Genomic DNA, 9898 nt, shown 5'->3' with positions numbered 1-9898 from the left:
CCGACCCCTACTGTTCTAGCACCCTCTCTAGCTTTGTCGCTCTCCAGTATGTGAAGTAAATAGAAATATTTCTAAGCGAATATTTCTAATTCGTAAATCCTTTGCACTTTGTGAGGACAATATTAGTAGAATTAAGGACACATGAGAGGTAGATCACAAACCATGTGTTTGTTGAACCTTGTGGCCATACATCCTTGCAATCTACATACATCGATAGGTTAATGTTTTCTTGAACATACATTGAGGGTGCACTTGAGATGGCTTTGCTGGCAGGAGGTGATTTTATTAAAACACAGAGATACAACCCTTGGGTAGAAAGAGTTGCTTGCTGGGGTAGTGATGGGAGGCTGACTCTCTGGGAGGGCTTTGGGGGAGGTCAGGCAAAAGGGAGGTTTTGCAAGAACGTTGCAGGAGGACAGAGGGCACCCAGGATATGGGAGGCGTTGCTCTTGTGAAGGGAATGTGGTTTTTCCTTCTAGGAAGGCATTAATTGAAAGATGGTGGGGAGCTTCCAGGAGGAACGTTACCTTCCTCCTCTCAAAGGTCCTTCTCAAGGGACTTCAGGTTTGAGAAGAAACTCTGTTTTAGGGACATTTCCTTCCACCTCAACCTCCCTCTGTGTCGTGGTGGGGAGGAAGATATCAGGACTTCAGGAAATGGAGATCCGGGCCTCTGGCAGGTCACTAGCCTCTCGTTAAGTGAGCCTCTTCCTGCAAAATCTCGAGGACTTTTACAAACTGAGGGAGACTCTGGTCTTGCCAGGTTTTGATCTCCATCTGTGGAGAATCTGTTTTTTCCTTTCCTCAGTTTCAGGGCAGTCAGAGCGCCTGAGGAATATCCCCCATATCACAGGATGGGGGGTGGTGTGGCATGCCAGCTCCTTCTTCGTGCTCAGCTAGCCTTCTACTCCTTCTTCGTGTCCCCTGACAAGTGTAGAGCCTTGCGTGGTTAAGGTTGTTGAAGGAGGACGGTCTCACCTTCTGTAACTTCATCCTGCTGAATAGGGGCATAGAGCTGTCCTTCCCTGTGTGTCATTACTGGTCAGGTGGCAGAGGCCCAGCTGGGGGAGGCCTCTGTTGTCAGAGTTGTAAAAGGAAGAGGCCACTGAGTGCAGGGTAGAACTTGTGACTGGGTCTTCCTGAGCGGAAAGGACCATCTGTCCTCTGGAAGTTACTGCAGTGTGAAAGGTTCCTGCAGAGATGGGGCGTGGGGTGGGAAAGAACACAACAGGGTTAGAAGAAGAAAGAGAAGGAGAATCCCCATGAAGAGTCCTCTGACAGTTGGTGAGAACCCTCCCCCAGGCCAAGAGTTGAGCCAGTCCTTAAGGAGAGGGATCCTTGGAAGTGGGGATTTGAGCAGTGGTGTCTGGTAGGAACACAGAAATCTATCTGTGATCATGGGGAATATACAAACAGCATTGTGTCTTTCGATGGGCACAGGATCCACCTTGTGCAACCTCTGAAGCCTTTGTGTTTTGTGTAACTGCTTTATGTGTTAGGTTCTTTCCCGTATTTCCCTGAGAAACCCTGTTCGGGGTGTCATGTAGGGCCTTGACTGTGTACTCAGTAAGGACTTCCCCATGCCCCACGACATCCTCCATTCCCAAAGAGGGACAACGATGAATGCTAGGTGGCCCGTCAGTGGAACAGAGCACCCGTGCACCATTCCTTGAAATGGGGATTGTCGACAGGGTCGTGATGGTTTTCATGATTCACCCATGCACTTGGCCCAGCCCAAATGTCTGATGGCCTCTGGAGCTTCGGCAAGCCATGGGCCGAGGTTAGAGCTTCATGGCCATGCATCCCAGCTAGGGGCCCTTATGGAATCCCGAGTCTCCTTGAAACGCTGTCAGGTTTTCAAGGGCTCCTCGGGTTGGGAGGGCCATTCTTGGAATTTGTAACCATTCCAGGCGCACATCGGGTTGGTGGGTTCTGGCTTGGGAAGAAGATCTGTTTCTGTCAATTGCTTCATGGGCTAAGAGGATGAGGAAGGCTTGTTGGAGTCCGGATAAGTGCTTGTATGGTTTATTGCCAATGAGAACCAACAGGTGGGCACTAGGATCTCTGCTTTGGGGGCAGACATGTTTGCTGACAAGCTTTGGCCTCAGCAGTCTGAGTTCGACTGATGACAGGATACCCTGTTCTTTTCACTCCCTTTCCCTGAAACTGTTGCTGTTGCTAAAGCACCTGTCCTCTACATTTTCATAGGGGCATCTTCAGTCTGGTGGACTTCAGAACCTTTCCAGAGTTAGGAGCCATGTGAGTAGAGCTGTCGGGACCAGGCCTAAGGGTCGCTGGGTGTCCAGTTGGGTTGGTTTAGGGTGTTAGTTCAGGCATATCTGGAAGTGTAAGGTGGTACTTGATAATATCATTGGCTGGCTGTCATGGTTTGGTGGCCTTTGTTCTCTGTGACGCTCTGGAGCTGAGGCCAAGTCCTTAGAATCAGGGGCCATTCCTGTATGAATTGGGAGGTTCCTTTTCCCAGAAGGGCAGTTGGATGCTTAGCTAAAGCCTTTATTTGCCAGTGTACCTGAGTAGGGGTGGCTTCTTGGATCAGTAGGACTGGGAGGGAAGAAACCATTCCAAGAAGCCCTTTTGATTGGAGGTCCGGCCAGAAGATCCTTGTTAGTAAGAGTCACTGGTAAGTGGGAGAAAACTTGTCCAGGAGATAAGGGCACTCCAAGAGTACCCTCCACTCCAGGTTGAGAGCGGGGTCCTTCATTGTTCCCATAAGTCCCAAGAAAACCCTGTGGAGTGGTGTGTGTTCTCTGGCTTCGAGGGAAAGTTCCTCATCCCATCCCCATCCAGCTGGTCAAGGTGCTAGTTGAGTTCCACAGTCATGGAGAAATCAGCTGCATGTTCCAGTTGCTGAATGAACTCTGAGCCCATGGGGTCCTGGTATTATGCACACAGAATAAGAAGCAAGGGGACTGCTCGCCTACGAGCTAATGTGGCCATGTTTCTCAGGGTGACCTCAAGTTGTCTAGCTTAGGTAAGCAACACATTTGGAAAGGCCACCAGAGTTAGACGTGAACATCCACAAAGGTGGGTTCTTGATACCGACTTTTCCTCTTCAAAAGAACAGTCCTTTCCAGAGATAGCCAACTCAGGGCTCATGTCCTTGGAAAGCAAGCCCCGCTTTAACCCACGTGGCCCCCTTATTGACTTAAGCTCAGCAAGCCTTGTCTTTGATCCAGAGTGATCGCTTAGAATCTGCATCACTGGAACTTTCCCAAGGAATCTCTAACCTTTGTCTCTTGAGGCCAGAAGCCAAGGGAAGGTCTTGCCATTGGACTTGCCTGCGTTACCTGTGGATTTGGGCTGGTTCCTTTTCCTGAGGTGCCTGATAGATCCTGGGGTTTCCGCTCCTGCCAGGAAGTGACACTTTCTGCTCCTGTGGAGGCGGTGGGTAGTCTGGAGGCAAGGGGTCAGGCCAGTATTCCCAAGGGGCTTGCTGGCCACTTACTCCCGAAAGTCAGCCTCAGTCCCTTAAAGCCCTTTGGTCCCATCTGGGTCTTGGCCAGCTGTCTCCATAGGACAGGTCCATCCAAGCCTTGGTCAGATCACCCATGTTTCCATTGATGCCCCGTTCAAATGGGGAAGAGGTTCTCATGGAACACCGGGAGATGATGAGGGTTTCCATGGGGAGGAAATGCTTCCTGAGACCTTTTGACTTGGAGCACTCAGTCAGAGTCAAATGTGCCATGCTTTAACGTGCTTCTGAAGGAATTTTGGATCCCATTTTCGTACTTCCTAGATGTCTAGCATTGCCATCCTTTAGGCCCAGGTTTTCCCTGAGGTGAAGCATGGTGCTTGGGGCCCTAGTTCCTCTGGCATGGTGTTTGGGTGCTCCAGAGTTGGAGCTCAGATGAGGGACAGCATCTCCTCCCTACACCTCTTTCTGCTGCCAAACACACAGGCTGAGTGGGGCCCGTTTTGTGGTTCCGCTGCCATTGTCGAGCCCAGCATTGGTCACGGTCGTTTGCGTGGAATTGACAGGGGCTGTTCCGGGGCGGCACCCTCAGGGAATCCAGCAGCAGTAGGTCTGCTGCCCCTCGAGTCGATCCCAGTGTAGTCAAGGGGCCCTGGCAGTGCCGCTTTTTTCTGCATGTGTCATGCTCTGCAGGGTTGCCAGGGACTGCAGTGGACAGCGGGAGGAGGAGCAACCCCAGCAGCAGACAGGGGAGATGACAGGAAAGCTGTTGTCGTGTCCAGTCCCAGGTGGGCCCAGTCTCACCAGACAAATGGATTGTGGTGGGCCCAGATGGTTGCCTTGTGCTCCAAGTGTCAGTCATCAGCAGGCCCTGGACAGCTAAATCGGGGTGTGGTGGCTGACTCAGAGGTTCCTCTCGCCTTGTCCTCAGGGTTCCAGTACCTTCCTTTGGTGGGCTGCCCAGAAGTGTTCTCTTTGGCCTACGGAAATCAGGCCTAAGAGAGCCTTTCCTGCAGGCATGTTTCTTGTGTGTTCATGCCAAATCCTCCTCCGGGCCCAAATTGGAGCCACAAGTGGGGCCCCAGGGCCCTCCTGGCTCCCTTTTTCATAGCACCCCAGGAGACTCTGGTGCCTCGGGGTCATGGGCATACTGTCCTGTGGCACAGCTGTGGAGACAACGGGTAGAGTAGTGTGAGATAGTGAGTGGTGTGTGGCCCAGAGAAGGTCTTACCAGAGGCCTGTGGGGTTTTGCGGGATTTGTCTTTTGAGGTGTTGAGGTAGAGGGTTCCCTGCAGAACCCATGTTTGACCTGAAGAAAGGGAAGTTTCTCATGGGTCCCCTGGGGCTGAATAAAGGCTACACTGTCAAGGTCACTCAGGCCCCTGCCCTGACCGTCCTCCTGCATGATGGCAGTCTCCTCCTCCTGCTGGGCTGTCCCTTCGCTAGCCTCTCTGAGAGCCCTGGACATGCCCTTCTTTGTCGGGGGAGCCTTTGCCCACACTAGAGTTGCAGGTGGCCTGGCAGAGACGACGTGCTCCCGACTCCCTCAGGAAGTGAGTTTGCACAGTCCATGGTCTGTGGGTATGTGGTGGGCAAGGAGGGAACAGGCAGGGTGGCCTTTTCCTGGTGGGTCTTCCCTGATGACTGAGGGATCAAACAGAGTCTCTAGAGTATGAAACTCACATAGTGAAATAGTGCCATGAGGGGACCCACTACCTCCCATGAGGTGTCTTGGAGGTTCAGGGAACTGGAGGTGTTGGTCAGATCATATGGGAGTGTCTGGAGGACATGACTCAGCTGGAGACCGGACCCGACTCCGTGCCCACAGGGATACTCTCTGGGTCGGTTGAGCTGTCCTGTTCCTGTGAGCCCGGAGGCCTGCCTTGTTTGCTCATTTTTCAGGTGCCTGAAGTGGGAGATGAGGCCACACACCACTGTCTCTTCCCAACTAGTGTCGTCTGGGAGAAAGCCGTCTGCTGACTTTTGCAGGGTGGTAGGGCAAGGCTTGTGTCGTGCAGAGGGAGGGGCTCAATGGGGCATGGAGCCCTTTGCCAAAAGAGCACCATGCCTGGACTGCCTGGGATCCAGTCCCTCCAGGCAGCCAGCGCCCTCCCTACAAGTTCAGCAGCTCCTGGACGACAGCGCCCAACCACCACAGCGAGTTGCCTGGATCAGGTGGAGGTTCCCCATGGGATGTTCTCAGGGCTTCCTAGTGCTTGCAGGGATTGGGACCTTCCTCTCCTCTCCTCTTTGTGGTCAGAGGCTATGGCAGCACCCCGGGTTTCATACGGTTTGTCGAGGTGCCCACAACAAGGACAGGGCAATGAGGGAGAACATGTTTCCATGTTCACTGGCCCCTTTTCCTGCCCGACTCACCCTGTTCCCAATTCATCCTCTTCTTCTGCTTCCCTTGTTGTTTGTGTCAAGTGCACAGAAGGGAAGCTTCTTGAGAGCTGAGAGCAAGAGCAGAACTGGGCATGAGCACAGACTCCCAGGCCGCAGAGAATCAAGTGGGGACACCCAGGCCCTGCCTCCCTTCCTGAGGCCTGTCCAGCAGGGTGAGCCATACCCTACCGAGTCACAGCCCTCCTCCCTGTTCTGCTGTCCGGGGATGCTTCCCAGAGACAGTGGTGAAGGGTCAGGGTGATGGTAGGAAAGGGGTGAGGAGGGCTGCCCAGGGATTTCATGCAGCAGTTCCGATGCAGAGCCCGAGTGCCTGCTGGAGACGAGGGCCTCCAGGGTGGGCGTTGTCAAAGCAGGGAAAGGGGAAGAGCTGGGAGGAGGCACTTATGGACAGAGAAGAGAGGAAGCACAAGAGATGGAGGTGGAAGTGAATTACAGGTGCAGGATGTCTCCTTCCGTTGGAATCATTGTCTTTTGTGGAATCCTCCTCTGGGTCAGAGAGCAGCGAGGATGCTGGGTTGGCTCCGCAGGGTGCAGAAGGGTCTCTGGTTGTCCACCTTCTCTTCCCACCTCCAATTCTGTCCAAGACCCGAAAGCCTGTTTGTGTGATCCTTTCCACCCCAGAGGCCATTACTGTCCCTAAGACAGCCTCTGCGGGAATTTGTCTTCCTCTGTCCTTGTTCCTATCTCTCCCTGCTCTGCTTCCTCCTCCTCCACTAGAAATGCTCCATGTCCTTCCCCCTGACAAGCTCCACCAGTCCTATTATTGTCCAGGAGGGGTCAACCAAGGAAAGACAGGAGATATCCTGGGTTCCCTGGAATCAATCCCCTGATCCCTCGGTGCAGGGAGCAGCTGTCATGGGTCTGGGATTTCTGGGGAAGTGCAGGGAGAGATGGCCCACCACCTGCCCACAGCCCATGTCTGCCCAAGGACTGAGATGACCTACCCAGGGAAGTGTTTCAGGGAACACAACACCCTCTGTTTCCTTAAGTGTTTCAGAGGTTGAATGGAGACGGGAGCACAGGAAAATGTGCAGGTGCCCTCAGCTTTGCAGGTCAGCCCTGGAAAACTTCCAGGGGGGGTGGTCACTCACACAACGGATCCCTGCCAGTGCTCATCCTGAGGCTAGCAGGGAATGGACAGGGTAGGGGTGTGTGTAGGGCCCTCGGCAGGCCTGAGGAACGTTTGCTGTTTGGGCATGCTGGCAAGGTGGGTTTGTGAGAGGAACTGTGAGTCCCTGGCCCTGCTCCCAAGAGGCTGTGTGCTATGGCTCGACACCAGCTAGTGAGAGGTAGAGTGGACCCGGGGCAGCAAGTGTGTGAAGCAGGTCCAGCAGCCCCTTCACACAGGCCTGGGGGACCGTGGCCCATGAAAGGGGTTCTCCAGGACAGCTGCATGGGGGCGTCCCACCCTTAGGAACACATCCACAGGTCAGACTCGGCCGGGGTGTGAAGGCTTGCAGAAGCTACGATTTACAGGAACCTGTGTAGTGAACCCAGGGGAAGTACGCTTTCCCTTCTGCAGCTCTGGGCATCCCCTTGAAGGTACAGCAGCCTGGAGAGAACCAGGATGGTTTGGTAGTGGAGGTTATGAGGGAGAGAATTTAGACCTGTCTTCCACCTCCTGGCTCATACCAGAATGTAGTATCCCGGTTCTCTTGCCTAGGAGAGTGTGGTTAGGGCCACCAAGTCCTGAGCATGACCAGGTCTGGGCCCATGCCAAGAAAGATGCAGAATCTCTTGTGCACCATTCCCGAGAAGCCATGAGCAAAAGAGACCAAGCTCTGACAGGTGGCAGCAGCCAAGGGAGGCATGAGCAGCTTTGATGGGAAAGATCCTTCAAGTAGCCACGCAAGGAGTCGAGTGGTGATGACAAACCCAGCCTACCCTAAAGGCCTGTGGACACCTTGACTGTTCTTTTCTTTCAGAAACTGTGACATGAGCAAATCATGCCTGTGCCAGAGCATCCCTTTCATTGGTGGTTTTTGACCCACCTTCTTCATTCTCTGGAGCGGCAGGGGCAACCCCATCTTCCCGGGAGCCCTGTCCCAGTGTTCCCTTTCTCGGTGCCTTTCCCTACCTGAAGAGACTGTGTCCTCATTGGTGGAGTCATCAATGCTCTCTACACGCAGATCTGTAGGAACTGAAAGAGGAACAATGCCGTTAGGAGAGAAACCGCCTCACCCTTTCATCCCAGGTGCATAGAGATGTCTCTGGGCCATGCAGCATCTGCCTGACCCTTCTGCTGTGCTGTCAGAGGTTCACGGGGCTGGTGGAGCCGGAGCCCTTGGAGGAGACAGGGATTGGAGTTTCATGCCTTCTAATGAGACCAAGATGCTGCAGCAGTCACCTCAGTGTCAGTTCTGCATGCCCATAACTGCTGTCCCCTCCCAGTGCAACCATCAGAAACTCCAGTTTTTATGCGACTCTTGACATGTGGCTAGTGGGAGTGAGCAACTGGACGTTTCCGTTCCCTTGATGATTTCCGTGTACTGCGCTGAGATAATAAATGACTGTGTACAATGGATACTATACAGACTATTTCCTGGATCGCTCAGCACTAGAAACCAACCAGGAGCGAGAGACAAGGCCTGCTTTCCTGCGTATTTCTCGGGCATCAGTGGCTGGCCTGACAGGGACGTTGATAGGGAAGATGTTCCCGGGCTCACACACACCCATGAGGTGCTGCTGGAGGTCTTTGGACCTGAAGAGATTAAGGTGAAGCCCCAGTTCCAAGATTAAATGGGGAACAGATTCCATGCAGCACTGACCAAAAGCACAATGTGGTGTTCTCAGAACAGAGAAGCTGCTGGGATAGATAAGGGAACCACAAAGGAACACAATGAGTCACGACGTTTCTGAATATGAAGAAGTCGGTGGCGGGTCCCTAGAAGATGTCCTTCCAATACCTTGGATGACTCCGCTGAGCCAACAGGAGGGTGCTGGCATACAAATAGGCAGGGGCACCTGGGAGCGGAAGAGAAATGCCCAAGGAAATGCGCTCATGTTGGCATCACGATGCTTGACAAGAGGACCACCCAGAAAAAGCATCCTCTTCTGAAACAGCGAGCAGAGTGAAAAGGCAGCCCACAGATTGGAGACACCCTTGGCAATCCTTATTTCAGAAAAGCTGTGTTCCCTGGCAAAAAGTAAAAACAAGAAAGAAAACCAACCAATCAAAAGAAGACCAGGATTTCACCAAATGAAAGAATTGAGAAGAAGACAGGAATAGTTTTTGCTGCAAAGGGAACCAATGTCGCAGCCAGTCATACAGATGTCGTACGAAAAGAGCTCAACATCAGCCATCATGAGGGCAATGCAAATCCAAAGGACGTTGAGCTGTGGCATTGTCAGTTAGGGTAGCAAGGACCCAAACCAGGAATTCAAACCCAAAACCCATGTTGGAAGGATACAGAAAACTGGAGACTTTGTATGCAATTCGTGGAATGCAGACTGGTGCAACTACCCCCGAAAAGTGTCCTCAGAGAGCTGCAAAAGGTACTCCTGTGGATCCTGCACATGCAAGTGAGGAAAAGAGATGTTGGAAAATCAGATTCTGTTCCAATACATGTTTCTCATGAGAGAAAGTCTTGTGTGCTGCCAAAGAATCCTGAAACCCTGATTTGGTTCTGTTTCCATTCCCAGGCACTGAGCTCCCTTAAGCAGTCTATTGGCCCAAAACTTCCATATCTAACAAGGCCCTCTTGCACGGACAGATGGCCAGCGAAATGGGTTGTGATTGTCCTGTCACACCTTTGAAGTGTGAGGTTCTCTCTGGCCACCTTGCAATGCACAGAGCACCCTTCATTCCTGCATGGAGGGTGCCCAGGTGCCCCCAGTGAGGCTCAGTCCCTGAAAACAACCTCATTCCCCCTTGGATAGGACACCTTTGGGGCCCACCTCCAAGAGCCCCAGCAAGGACCAGTGGTGGGTGTGAGGATTTCCCCTGGTAGAAGGCCAGTTGCATTCTTAGACACAGTATCTGTGGGGAAATCGGCAGATCTCCATGGAGAAACACGGAGTGAATTGGCTGCATCTGTTCCCTGGTTCTTTGTCCGGGTTT

General features: G+C 52.9%; 1 long non-coding RNA gene across 1 annotated transcript; it reads right to left on the bottom strand.

The window, feature by feature from the left end:
• Positions 1-252: 252 nt before the first annotated feature.
• LOC123393951 lies at positions 253-8256 on the bottom strand. Its single transcript, XR_006608775.1, has 5 exons — positions 8186-8256; positions 7916-7978; positions 6272-6413; positions 5809-5885; positions 253-1191 (listed from the first exon to the last, which is right to left on the bottom strand). It is a non-coding gene; the product is annotated as an uncharacterized LOC123393951 (long non-coding RNA).
• Between the last annotated feature and the right edge of the window lie 1642 nt (positions 8257-9898).

Source organism: Mustela putorius, unplaced genomic scaffold (genome assembly GCF_011764305.1).
Source record: "Mustela putorius furo isolate JIRA1106 unplaced genomic scaffold, ASM1176430v1.1 tig00001093_pilon_pilon_pilon, whole genome shotgun sequence".
NCBI lineage: Eukaryota > Metazoa > Chordata > Mammalia > Carnivora > Mustelidae > Mustela > Mustela putorius.
The sequence above is the reverse complement of the archived record's forward strand: the minus strand, read 5'-3'. Positions and strand labels throughout refer to the sequence as shown.